The sequence below is a fragment of the Cuculus canorus genome, chromosome 8, assembly GCF_017976375.1.
Source record: "Cuculus canorus isolate bCucCan1 chromosome 8, bCucCan1.pri, whole genome shotgun sequence".
In the NCBI taxonomy this organism is placed as follows: domain Eukaryota; kingdom Metazoa; phylum Chordata; class Aves; order Cuculiformes; family Cuculidae; genus Cuculus; species Cuculus canorus.
In genome coordinates this window covers 19,056,793-19,071,020 of record NC_071408.1, presented here as the reverse complement: position 1 = coordinate 19,071,020, position 14,228 = coordinate 19,056,793, and the positions used below count along the sequence as shown (strand labels likewise).

General features: G+C 41.5%; 1 long non-coding RNA gene across 2 annotated transcripts; it reads right to left on the bottom strand.

Annotated features, from left to right (window-relative positions):
• Window positions 1-314: 314 nt before the first annotated feature.
• Window positions 315-12,129, bottom strand: LOC128852848 (uncharacterized). 2 transcript variants are annotated; one of them, XR_008450932.1, is made up of 4 exons: window positions 11,889-12,129; window positions 6,268-6,392; window positions 4,414-4,603; window positions 315-2,099 (listed from the first exon to the last, which is right to left on the bottom strand). It is a non-coding gene; the product is annotated as an uncharacterized LOC128852848 (long non-coding RNA). The 2 variants fall into 2 exon arrangements; XR_008450931.1 differs by lacking the exon at window positions 11,889-12,129 and having other exon boundaries at window positions 6,268-8,700.
• Window positions 12,130-14,228: the final 2,099 nt, after the last annotated feature.

Sequence of the window (14,228 nt, the reverse complement as noted above, 5' to 3'; positions counted from 1 at the left end):
TAACACTGCTTGGAAAATAAAAAAGGTATGAAAACATTAAATGCATGTGCCTTTTATATTAATATTGGATCCTCTAAGAGTGAATATTACCCTGCATCTAAAACAATATTGTAAGGTGTGAATACTCTGTTTATTTGCAATAAAGGCAAGTTTTATTGTTGTGCTGTAAACCAAATGTTAACCTGTTCTAAGTGCCGTTCAGGCACAGAAGGCACAAATGTTGCCGATCCAAATAATAAGCATCACGTGTATTCATTAAAGCACCTTTTCTCCTTTTATGAGGAAGAGCTGACTAATGGATAGATTTTAGGCAGAACTCAATCAGGTCTGTATGTATGTCACGGCGCGGGTGGGCACTTGCACGTGTTAATTGAGTTAATGTCCCAAAAATCCAAAATGAGATTGTGTTCACTTGTTTTCAGGAAAAAAACCCCACATGCATCATTTGTCTAAATTAGTAACCTCTGCACTGTTGAATCCTACTAATAATTGGCATAATATTACTTTTGGATGCTGCATGTATGGGAGGATGTTTGGCTTGATCTTACTTAATATTTTTCATTAATAGCCCAGAAGAGGGAGTAAACAACATATTTATGGAATTTAGATGTCAAAATGAGGAGAATTGTGAATGTCAGTGAGAGCCAGGAAAGAGAAGAATGCTGTTAGTGAAGCACAAGTTAATGTAGCTTTAGCAAAGATAATGCAGAGCCACTGAGGGGTTCCTTTGGGTGGCAGCGCACAGGAAATTAGATACGAAGTTGTGCTTTGCTTTCACGTTTAAAAAAAATGCAATCCTGTGCTGCACCATTAACGGCTTCTGTTGTAGAACAGGGGGATATAATCGGTACGGTCTGGTTTCACTGGTGCTGTCCTTTCTGCTTACTTTTTGACAAGGAAGGCATTAACTAATTAAAGTGCGCAGAGGATCAGGAGCCTGCAGGGATGGATTTAAGGCAGATTTAGCCTGGAGCTGTGTGGCTTTGTTACTCTATAGCTGAAGAGAGAGGGAATTGCCATAATTTACAAACAGGTAGTGTGTGTGCACTGGCAAGGGGGAGAGGAGTCAGAGGGAAGGATAAAAGGACAGGCATCCTTGGGGAGGGGAAAGATGCTCAAGGAAAAGCTTCCTGCAGGGGAATACAAGGCTGTGTAATATTCTCACCTAGAATTGTTGCAGTCTTACCAGGGAAGGCTGTTAAAAAGCAGGCTGGCCTGAAGGCCAACAAATGTGCAGTAAAGAGCAATCTGCATTCAGCAGATTAGTTGAATCAATAATATCTTTTCCACTTACAGCTTCTGTTGTTGTAGTAATAATAATAAAATGTAATAAGCTTCAGAGACTTTCATGCACGGGAGTCTGCAATATTTGTAACAAAGTTGAAAGTGGTGCTGAGTTACCTGACGCTAAGAAAAATACATAGCTGTACAGTGGATGTCTTTCCCAATTTTGTGCTATTTTGATTTTTTTTAAGTGAAAGTTACTGTACAACACTGATACATGTCTTAATCCTATAGACAAAGACCCACTTCTCTTTTGAAAGACTTTATCCATCCTACCCCATTGCAGACTTCAGCCTTTGTGGTGTTACTGGGAACAGGCCTGGCAGTCAGGAATGTGTCAAGGAATGACTCTTCCCATACTGGTCACCAAGTACACCTGTGTGTGGAAACAGGCAGAGAAAAAGCAGAAGAATGGTTCTGCAAATACACACAATAAGAAAATTAGGTGACTACATTTTGTCATCAGACCAAAACAAAACTGCTTGGGCTTGGCAATCCTGCGAGCTTTCTATGTCTGGGCCTTTGTACCTGTTGGTCTGCTGCATGCTTGCAAGCACATCGTGGGCACCTCTGTGCTGCAGTAGCAACTGGGACTAAAGCATGGATTTGCCTTATGAGCTCCAGTGGCCGAAGTTCAGGTACCTTAAAAAAACCCATGTGCACATACTCACCTAAGCTGTGTCTCCAGAAATGAGCTGCTACTCAAAAGACCTTTGGTTTGGTGTTCTTGTAACAGGAATGGTCAGATGGAAATAGAAGAGCCAGAGTACGTAAGTGTTAAAAATGTAGCTCTGCCATCCCAGCAGCAAACTTCTCTGGAAGGAAATAATACTTCATTTGTCTCAGTCTGTTTGCAACTTGTTGATAAGGAAGCATAATGGTTGAAACACCTTTGCTGAGTGGCTATTTTTCCCCTCTTTTTTTTGACTATGGGCGAGAAAGACTTCGGTGCTAGAACTGCAGCTGGTTTTTGGTCCTTTAGTCTTTAGCAAATCCTCTAGTTTACCACAATGGTGTTTTATTTGAAGCCTGCTACAAATAGCTGTTAAAAACAAATGGCTATTTTCATATTACTTTTCATGTTTCCCATAGGCTTAAGCATAGACAAACCCAGATCTTGCCCTGGTGCACTTGTGTACGTTGGTGACACAAGTTAAATTACCAAGTTACTAGAAATTAATGTTTTTTGGTAACTACAGGGGACTTTAATTGGAAACTATGTTAATCGCATAGTAATTCTCTTTACCTTGTCTGCATTATCTCCAGAAAACCATGCAATTAATTTTTGTCATCACTGTTGCTGCTGCTGCCTTCAAACACAAACCGAAGGAGCATTAGTTACTCACACACCCAGCAGTGGCCTATTTTCTTAAAGGACTTCCACAATTCACTGACTGATTACTTGCTTGCCTGGTGGAACCAGACTGCATAGACCACAGAAGGTGGCAAATAGTCACTCTTTTCAAAGTCTGACTTTTTAATCTCCTGATAACCTTTCTGGTTTTTCTTTTCTGCCATTTCCGTTTTTCCTTAGAAGGAACATTTCTTGCTTGTTTATAATATCTAATATTTGCCTGACACAACCTCAGCGCTCTAAATGATGAGCTGGGACTCTGCCTTCCCCTTCTAGCAAAGTTATCGGCCTCATTTTTCAAACTCAGGGTCCTCCCTGACTTGCCTCCACCTGACTGGTGACTCAAACCCCATCACGCTCAGAACTGATAGCAAAGGTATTTGCGTTGTTCCCTCCTCAAGCAGTGCTGTAGCTGGGACTGGAAGCTGAAGTAGCCCATGTTCTAAAGGACCTCTCTGTTTGACCTGGCTGTGCAGCTCCTCCATGGGAAAAACCCACCAGCCACCACATCCTTTCCCATTCGCTCTGTGGTTCTGGTGTCTCAAGCCATACTCGCGAGCTTTAAAAACACCTTTGGCCAGCACCCACCTTCCGGGCAGGCAATCACAAAGGGCAGTGGCTGATTTCTGACAACTTTCCAACCGGAAGTCTTAGACGGGGCTGGAGACTGGTGGAGAACCCCAGTGCAACAAGCCAGCAGACCCTCAGGGATAGGTCTTGGGAAAGATGGGGCTGGAAGGCGGGTTTGCCCCGAAATGGCTCATGAACTGGCAATTTTAAAAGTGGCTGTTTAGGAAAGGGAGTTATTTACTCATGTTGGTAAAGACAGCTGACCTCAGAGAGAAACAGGCTCTGAAGAATTTTAGACCAACTTCCAGGAGGACTTGAAATGGAAAGGTACTCAAGATCGTTCCCAAGTTAGTGCCCATCTGTGGCTACCAGCAGGATTGCTAGTTTATGCTGCCTTTCTCCAAAGTCCTGTTTTCCCTCTCGTCAGCTCCCTGTGCTTCAACAGAGTTGTAAAACTGATACCGCCCTAATTTGTTACTGAAGGTCTCTGAGCAGCTCCGCTCCTGTGAGAACAGCCAGGTGGGAGTCCCCTGAGTACTTCTCCCTTGGCAGTTACATTTTTCCCACAGAATTAACGAGACACCCCTTAACGACAAGAACACCAGCAGCCAACTGTACGAACTGTGTAAAGGCAGCTGCTGTATTTCCTTCCAGGTGCAGTGGTTGCCGATGCTGAGGCGATGCCACACATCCCCTTGCCTGATTTTCAAAGCCAACACTGGCTTTGTGTTCTGAACAAAACCCGCTCTTCCCTGGTTTCTGTACAAGGTAAGGCCATGTGAGTCTGGATCTGTTTGTGGTAAGTTCACTGGCTCCCAGGGGAGCCGGCATGACCTTGTACTTCTGAAACAATGTGGTAAATACACCTGATTGACATTTAGCATAGCCACATGCTCCTCAGTTCAAGCAGTAACAGCAAACAAGTGGTTGCTCTCTGTACATTAACTGCATTTTAAACATCAGGTTCATTTATCTGCAATTGGCATGAAAGTGCAGTTGGAAAATAGGGAGTGTGGATGTGAAAGAAGGAATCCCCCTGCTCCCCTCAGCACTGCTTGGCTACGCAGTGGCCCCGGGCAGACTCTGGCACTGCCTGGCTGGGTTAGAAAGGCAATAACAGGCCCCAGGTTTGGGTTTTTTGCCCTTGCCCTTACATTGCTTTAACATGGAGAAAGTATTTTGTGTTTTATTTTTCTTTAACTTACCCTTCCAAACCAAGAAGCGTTGGGAACGGGAAGGAGGGGGCTACTTCAGTTTTTCACAGTGCAGCCAGATGGACACCACAGGTATTTGGTGAGGCAGGGAAGGGATCGCCTCTTTACCATTAATTACAGTAAGAAAATGGATTCTCTCTGGAGACCTGATTTATTTCCAAAGTTATCGACAGCCTCTTAACTGGAATGATGGAATGAAAATCAACCATCAGTGTGTTATGAAGGGTCAATAATGCCACAAATGAATACAAACAGCATATTTGAAATCCAGCCCACACTGCGTTCTGTTTATGCAACAATCTTATCCAAAGTGAGATGGCTTTTTTGGGGAGGCTGAAGCACCAGCTCTTCTTGTGCTACCAGGAGTCTCCAAGGGGGCAGAATATGGCAGGTTACTTTATGGTCCTTTACCACCCTGCAGTTGATCCCTTTAGAAGCATGGGTGCATTTCTTCCTTCCACTGCATGGAGAACATTTCCCTGGCCCTGCATGGAAGGCAGTGGAGCACATGCCCTACGCAATGGTCCCTATGGCTGGAGCCTCTGTCAGTCTGCAGCTGCTTTCTGGCAGCACAAGAGTGTTACAGCCACCTACCATCTTGGTTAGGCCACGTCGACCTTATGTAAATGGGTCTTAAAATGCTGGTAACTTATTTGCATTCCCAAAAAGATGTAAGGAAGCATTCAGAGGAGTTAGGATTGAGCCCTGAGCAATCATCATTTGACCCTATGATTGGGTATCTTCATGAGATGGTTTCTGTTGCCTAATTGGATGAACTGAGCTTTATAAACAGTTCCCTACCCTGTTTGTAAGCAGTTCACGGGCAACTGTAATTGCTTGAATCCACGGTGTGAATAGTAAAAAGAGCTTTACTTAATGACTGCAGAAGCCCTTCTCATATGAGACCTCTCTGGTATTTATTCACAGCAGAATTCACGATGCTTTTGTTTTCTATGAACACTCCTGCAAATAAAAACTTGCTCACTCTAATGTTTATGAATAAATGTGGTCGTAAATGCCATCAAAGCAAATCAGCAGGGTTTTATTTATGCAAGAAGATGTGCAAATAAATGTTTGCTGTTTTCACCTAGCTCTAGTGGGTGTGTAGGCATGTGTTAAAACCAAGGCTTTGTGAGCTCTCCACTCAGCATTCGTGCTTTATTTTTACTTTCATCTCTTCCTTTCTTATGATCTGATTCTGCCAGTGAATCCCTCTGCCTCAAGGGAGCATTATTGAAGTCAATGTTTTAGGTATTTATCCACATCCAGCAGTTTGCTGGATCAGTGAATGAGGTCACACAGGGTAGTGGGATCATTTGTGGGATGCCCAGGGCTGGGGCCCTGTGGGTAGGTGGACAAGGGGGATTGTGATTGCAGCCTTGTCCTGTTTTCTGCATGGCACACAGCAGATACCCACAACAGCTTTACTGGCATGTGCTGACTTGTGGTGCAAGGTGGCCTGGGTCTTATCTTACACAGAAGTAATGCAGTAGGTTATTGCCATTCTACCTCAGTCAGTGCCCTAATTAAATATAGGAGAGGATTTTCTTTTTAAAATGTAAATGTCAAGCCTTGTTAAAGGAAGTTAAAACGCACTGAAATTAATGTGGCAGGAACCATGGAGGTGCTTAAGCTAGAGAATCTGTATTTTTTAGAAAGGGAACTAAAAAGTGAGGTATCTTCTGATCTCAGTTCAATCCTTAAGCTGGGCCATTTGCAAGTTACTTACAGAATATAAAGAAGTTAGGTAAGTTTACAAATTTCACTTCAAAATCTGCAGTTAGGGACTGGTTCCAGGGGTGAATTCTATGTAAAAACTGTAAAGGAATATATTCTGAGACTCACCTCTTTCCAGGATTTATCTGTAAATCCTCCTTCTCTTGTCAAGACCACTTGGGATTTTGTGTTGTCCACACTTTCAGGGAGTTGGACTTGAAGACTCAGGTTGTTCCCTTACATTCTCTTTTCCCCTTGAATTCAGCACAGCACAGCAGTACAGAATTTAAAAAATCTGCATTCAGCAAGATGATTACCCCCATTTACAAATAACACTATAAAGTCATCTGACTCCTTCAACCCACAGACAGCCTGAATCAGAAGTACAGACCAGCGCTTGCAACAGTCAGAACTCAAGTCCAAGATATGAATGCATCGGGATGGGGAGCTCAAACAAAAACTGATTTTTTTCAAAGTCTTGTAGAGAAGAGCTTCAGCTGATCACAGAGAGGTGCCTCGGCTCTGAACTGTGATCTCAACCTGACCAAGGTCAAAACTTCAGCCCAGGCGTGTTTGTGCCTCCCCTGGAGCAGGTGAGAAGAGATGCAGTTTTATGGCAGTGTGGCAACACAAAATACAGTATTTGTTAAATACAACAAGCTCATGTCTTTGCAAATATATGAAGTTCTTTGGCCTTCACAGTTCAACCAGTGGTTTGTTGTTTTCATGCTAATACAAATTCTTGTATTAATAGGAGCATGGCCTTGGGTTTCTCTGTCCGTATGGGAAAAAGTTACTTGTCTGATGGTAAACAAAGAACAGAAGAATCGATTCACTGTCTTCACTTTTAAAAAGATGGCATGAAGCAATAGTGAAGCAATTTTAATTGTGACTGTGTAACACTTGCGATCAGTAAGATCATTTGTGTTCTGTTTTTAGGAATTAGGGTACTAAAGAGTACATACAGCATTAGAAATGCAAAACATGACCGCATGTTCTCAGGATTTTGTCAGTGTTACATGAAAGAGCACTTGTGCTGGGATGCTCAACTCTAAGGGTATTCTCTGTTCAGTGTGTATTTACAGAGATGTATGAATATTTGATTAATGAGTCATGGTCTCTGGAGAAATTTAATAACTGTACTGCTGTACAAAGACAGCTCCTTAACTGTTAACACAGCTGCCAATAGTGTCACTGACACTGAAGCCCTTTCTGCATCTAATATATTCCGTGGAGTAAATTCCTTCGTTACAAGAGAATCCATGGGACGCGTTATGCAGTTATCTGTTTTGAACTGTTGCAGGCTCGATTTACAGACCCTGATTTGTAAAGATTTTTCCAATGGAAACAAGCAGTGACACTTGAGCCATAAAGCAGCAGTTTCAGGAGGCTCTGTTGTTAGAAAGTTAGTTGGAAGGTCAGTGCTAAAAAAGAGTTGTTTTAAAAATTCTTGTGCGATTGATAATAAAATAGGTGTTACTATTGTCCAAATTGCTATTTTAATAAAATATTTTTATAGTATACTGGAGCAGTGTATTCAGTGTGCAGGCAAAATAACAACCATCAAGCTACAAAATAACAACCATCCAAGCAACCATCCAAACGTTATATTTGTATAATCCAGTTTATAAAATGCAAAATGAACAATGGATGAAAATACTGATGTACAGCAGACCCATCCGGCCTATTCTTACTGCCTTAAAAACTGTATTCACTGGGACTACTTAAGTGAGAAAAGGTTGTTCGGGGGGGTTGATGTGCAGAATGGGACAGAAGTTTCCTCCCCGCCATGGTGCCAGACCAGAAGTGTTCTTCATTTTTGCTGAGCAGTTTCCCAAGAATAATTCACAGCTAATTTTATAATTTCTCCATTTTTTATTCCTAATACCTGTGAAGAGATCAATTTTCACTTATGAAGTTAGGTGTATATTTTAGTGGTGCTACTCGTGTCCAACTGCTTTAAATAATAGGGGAAAAAGTGTCAAAAAAAGATAAATTTAGTGCAGAGGCTTTCACTAGAAGCTTTAACTGCAGGTTAGAATTATACATGCTATGCAGAATTTCCTGCAACACTTCTCCTTTGGGCCACAATGCATTACAGCAGACGTATAATGAAGCTGCTATAAAATCCGTGGTAATTAAGGGGGATTTGACAGTAATTGCAACAGTGAATCAACTTAATTATTACCTGCTTCAAAGAGAGCTAACCTGATGTTATAATCTAACCTTTCCTACTTCTAAAATGAGAGATTAAACAAGTATATGTAGCATTTAAGAATCGAATATGTTGAGATAGAATTATATTAATATACTTTTCATATACTTTTTATATATCTCTGTGTGTATAGGTACAAAGCAGCTAAATGAACAGCACCATAATCTGACAAACTGCAGATAACGCTGACTGTATGCATGCATAAAATAAACAGAACCTAGTTTGCATCTGAGGCAAGCCGGCTTCTCTGTTATTTGCTGAAAGCACGGGGACCTATAGAAAGACTGTTGCTATAAAATCCTATGACACACACAAGCCTAGTTCCTTGAACAGCCTATTAAAGGGGATGTGATGAATCCATTGTCTTTCTGTGCTTAATTTTAAGCAAACTGTTCTGAAATACATTCAAGGTAGGCTATAAAGCTGTAAAAGCGAGAAGTTGCTTGAGTTCACATCCCTGCTGCACACCACCCTGGTGTGGCTGCCGGCGTGACCCCTTAACAACGAATATGCAGTATTGCAGGTGCCAGTGTTACACAGCACAAAAGAGATTCTCCTTTGCCCAAAGCTGGCACATGACTTGCCCTTGAACTAAAAAGAAGCTTCTTACAACATCATCCAGTTGGTTTGAAACTGGGACCTGGGCTAGAGAGCTCCATGGATTATGGACCAGTGACGTCCAGACCTCCAAGTGTTTTCTTACTCTGCCTTCAGACAGCCACCATAAGCACCAGGGAGAAAGCAGCCTAACATGACACAGGTCTAGCCAATTAAACCACTATCAAGCCAGCTCTTTTACCTACTGCATCAGATATACTGAACCCCAGGCCACTCAGGGTCTATTGGCTCAGCCCATAAATACAAGCATCCCTTTTGCCTGTGTTTTCATAGTTTTTCAGATGTGTTTTGTGAGAGCAGGGGGATGCCAGAGCACTGCTGATCCAAACCCTTCTCAAAACTTGTCTCCAGTGTTGTACTCAGCTAGTACATGCAGTGTCATGTCTACAGCAGGGCCATTTCAGCAGTAGTACACTGGAAGAGAAGAGGCGCAATAGTAAAGCACTAGCTTCAAAAAAAGAATGCCATTATCATTGTCATCATCGTGAAAATTTGCCACAGCAACTTTCACGTGAAGCTCATCTGCAAAATTGACAAAATTAGCTTCAACTCTGCTCTAGGGAGGGGTTTGATCATCCAAGAGAGGCACTGAGAGACTGGCTCATGCGTGCCTTTAAAATTAACTTGCCAATGTTTACTTCTTCTTGTTATGTTGTAAAATAACAAATTAGAAAGACCTCTTGTTTGGTTTTTGTCTTCTGGCCCATAACATGCTGCTGTTAATAAGTCATTTTTATTATCATAGGCCTCAGTTTTCAGGGAGTTATCAAGCTGACAATGTTGAATAGACAAATAGGTTAAAGATGTCACCTGCCATGGATGTGTAATTTAGCTGTATGACAAGAACAAAGTCTGAAATTGTGCTAAACCAAAACTATTCCATCTTTAGGACACACACTCTTAGAAGATTACAGCTGCTGAATCTGCCTTAAAGTAAACTTGAAAGTGTGCCAGGTTTTAAATAGTCTTATACAGTCAAAATGGTAGAAAAAGCCAATTCAGCTTGGCAGTAATGAAAAAAATCCCATTCTACTGCTGGTCTTGTAACTGTAAATTAATAATAAACACCTAACTTGCAGGACAAAGCAGGCTGTGATTTCTCTTTAAGTGTAGCCAGCATAATCTCTCCATCAGTAAGGACACCAGTAAACTGTGGAAGCCTCGCGGTACCTGCCAACTCATCTCAGGACCTGTGTACTAAGTACATCACACCTGTAGCTGGTACAGAGGCTTTAACTTAAGATGCCCCTTCCTGAAGCCATAGGAAGATTCTCTTCTACATCTATTATTAAGTAAAGGATAAGACACTTCAGGCTCAGCCTCTTTTGTAGGATACAAAAACCAAACACTTCTGACCTGCCTTTCATCATACATGTGTTTTTCTTATTCTTAGTGAGCTGTCTCTTTATGAAGTCGGTAACAATATATTTCTGGGAGAAGAATGCCCATGAACCTGCTCAGGAACCTGCTCATTAACTGCCTTCAGCTGCCATAAACAACTAGCATTTAAATATCTAGGTAGAGTAGTGGACCTTCCCTTCAGAGCAATCCATGAACAAGGGCATCCTGCTGAGAACAGCCTGCTGTGGGGACCCAGGAAGCTTTCTGCTGGGAATTGACACCAGCATTGCTTCAATCTCTATTAAGTGGCTGTGGAGAAAACCATGGTCCCTCCAGCAGTGAAGCCCCACATTTATAAAAGACTGAGATACCCGAGAGCTCTCAACAAACAGCATCCCCCTGCCTGGGAGCTGCTTGAGCGCAATGTGAGCCAGAAACGTGTGAGGAGGTACCAGGGGCTGTCTTTCTGGTGGCAGCAGTGGCTCCGCTCATACGTTAGTAGAGGAAATAGCAGACTTTAAATAACAAATTTTCGCTGATGTCTTTTGCTGTTTTTACAATGCATTTTAAAATAAATGAGAGATTAACACAGAAAAAAAGTACTTAAGGTACCTGCTCAGTAAGTATTTTTTCATAACGTTTTAATGGATTCAGGATTGAGCTCCACTAAAATGTGGATTTATTAGAAACACTCCATGCATTACAATGGAGTTTTTCTCATGAATCTAGATATTTTACATTATTTCAATAGATCTGACCCTCTGATTCATTAGAAATGCTCCAATATAACCAATGGAGCATTTCTAATGATTCTGGTTTTACAGCAAATCCAAGGGTCAGCTGTACTGAAAACAATAGTACTAACCTCTAGGTTTATTAGAAAAATGCTTTGTGTCTCAATGGAGCATTTCTGATAAATCAGATAAATAGGGATCTCCCACAAAAATGCTCTACTGTTGAAACAGACCAGGATTTGTTGTTATTGAGACCTTTTAAAAATAAAGATTGCCTGATAGATTTGTTTCTTTCTCATTCTAGTGTAATCCACTCCAACATAGAGTTTAGGTCCTCACCACTTAGTAAATAAAAAAAACTTAGTAAATATTCCTTATCGTGCCATCAGGCTGAGAAACAAGTGCTACTGTCTCAAACTGTCAATCACTTTTCACTTCTCTTCACTGATGAAGATACTATGACACAGCTGACTTGCACAAGGGAGGAGCTGCAGCTGCCAGGTCGGGGTTCGGGGGTTTGTTGCTGTGCCTCTGGCTGAGATGGGTCCTTTAACACTCTGCTCACTGTCTCTGTTTTTGCTACAGAAACGGGAAGAAAGGGTGAGGGTTAAAACAGCTCAGCAGTGGGTATCCCCATTGATCCACTATGGGCACACATGAAATTTAACTGCAGCAGATGGCAATGAGATTTTATTTTACCTTTAAACTAGCTTTTTATCCATGTTCTCCTCAATTCCCTGGAAAAAAATGTCATTAAATGCACAGGCCATTGTGCCAGGCCACAAAAAATATGAAAAAAGGTAACTCAAATGTGTCATCTCAACAGATTTTTCTCCACTCACCAGCATGTCATATCATGCAGAGGTTCACTTCTGGGCTGAAGCTGCGCGGACACATCAACACCTGCCTTTGGATCATCCTTCACTGGAACTGCTCTCCTCCTTATGTGTGTGCCTGCGTACAAGTGAGTGTATGTACACATGCACAGGCTCTTTGGAGAGTGTTGGGAGAGTAGGTACATCAGGAGAACCTGTCTGTGTACAGGTAGGCTGGGTGGAGTGCCTGGCCCTGAGACTCCCTTTGTGGCAGCGCTTCCTTCTCAGCAGGAAAAGATTCTGCATCACAGTGTCAGCAGGAACAGGAACCACAGGCACGCACTGATGAACTCGTGTTGATTCAGTACAGAAGAAGTAAATGCCTATGCTGTGAAATGTAAAAAAAAAAAAAAAAAAAAAGCCTTGGTGAGCTGAAACAAAGCTTTCTGTTTAAGAGGAAAGGCCGATGAGATAATTACGATGACTCAAGATTTGGTTAGAATGTTCCATATTTATTGAGTGTATTCTGTACTGTCCAGATATTACCCTGTGGCTCAAATACCACACATAAACCACAATTACTGCATTTGGATTCCCTGTTCTCTCTGTGTGAATTGCAACTCCTCGGCTAAAAGCCAGCTAGTATCAGTTTGAACAGTATTCCAGCCCTCTTCCCTGCACTCCCCGATAACTTCTAGAAATCTGCTGACCATTTCCTCTGAAAACCTGAAAATAAAACATTCTGCAGTGGTAACAAATCCACAAGGCCAGAAACTCCACTTTAAAAATGATTGGTGTGTCTGAGCGGGTCTCCTTTTTTTTCAACTTTCTTCTTTCTTTTTCCCCTTATCAAGTTAGATGGTTTTACCTAGCAGTGAAAACTGAGAAATTCACAATGGAATCAAACAAAAGGAATTTTACCTACAGGATGCTGGATGGCTGCCCATCTGCCTGGTGCTTGAATATAGGATTGTTTTGTTGCCTGAGTGTGGGAAGATGCTGAACATTTCTGTTCAAATTACTGAGTCCTTCAGAAGGATTAGGGGTGTGTGACCACCACGGATTTCCCTGTTCTGTGGTTCCTCCCGTACACAAGTTCATGCTGCCAGCACAGTTGTTCTCTAAATGATAAGCAAGTTCTCTAGCACATATTGGAGGTCAGGGTGGGAGCCTGCTTGGTCAGGAGGTTTGTAGCAAAACCAGCAATGGGATTTCAAGGCTTTTTCTACCCCAGAGGCACTGGCAATATCACCACCAGGCTACCTCCTCCCCCTACCCACTCAAATGAGATACGGCAGTTTATCATGTCAAGCCTTGCTGCTGAGTGCTGTGTCTAGGGCCTCTGGCTGTCAGAGGCAGGATTTAATCTTGGGGTCCCTAAGGCCATATAGAAAGCCTAAAATGTTCATTTATGTTTCTTATTGTCTGGCCAAATCTGTGTGTGCTTAAAAAATATCCGACAGTTTAAAGGCTGATCCTTGATTATAGTGGTTTAGTATTTTACTCAGTATTTTTAAAAGTTAAATATATTTATTAGCTTAAATAGCAATGCCTTTGTCAACTCTTAGTTATTCTACACAAAGTGTTTATATATGAAATGTTTCCTTCTGTGATATTACTTCCTGAGATTGGATTCTCTTATTAAAAGTAAACATCACTATACAGGTGTGGTTCATAGAGATATCTTTAAAGAAGTTTGTGTAGTGTACAAGTATTTGTGCATATGGGAATTTGTACCTTAGTTTATGAGAATTTACGTATGTTTGTGCACATATATGTGGTGTAGACAGTATTCCTATAATAATCAGTGTGGCATATGTGTTAATAACGTGTAGATTTATGAACTTTATATATGCAATGTATCTGCATGGCCATAACTTAATCTGCTGTTCAGAAATTATTTCAGCTTTCCACATGAGCTCTTTTAAACAATGTTAATTGTTTCAGAACCAAAATCATTGGTGATAACTCTTTCAGGAATTGTCATGTTGTCTATAAATATTTAGCAACTGGATTGTATTTCCAATGTATTCCTCTATTACACATGAAAAGGTAGCATCTGCTGAAATTAAAAGTGGCCACATTTTCACTGTAGCTTAATTAAATGCCAAAATTTATCTACATTAACAACAAAGTGGTGAAATTTATTGATCAATTCACATGATATAAGTTGACAAATGGCCCCAGCAATTTCCATAATTTTCTACACGTGTTAAAATTTGTAGTGGAAAAAGAATACTATATTAACATTAAATGTGAAATGAAAGGGGGATTTTGTAATGGGAGCGGGTGCCCTGGGGCAGTAAGCTGTGTTTCTGTGCCCTGTCCAGGCGGAGGCTGTTTGAGCTGTGTACAGATGGGCCTTTG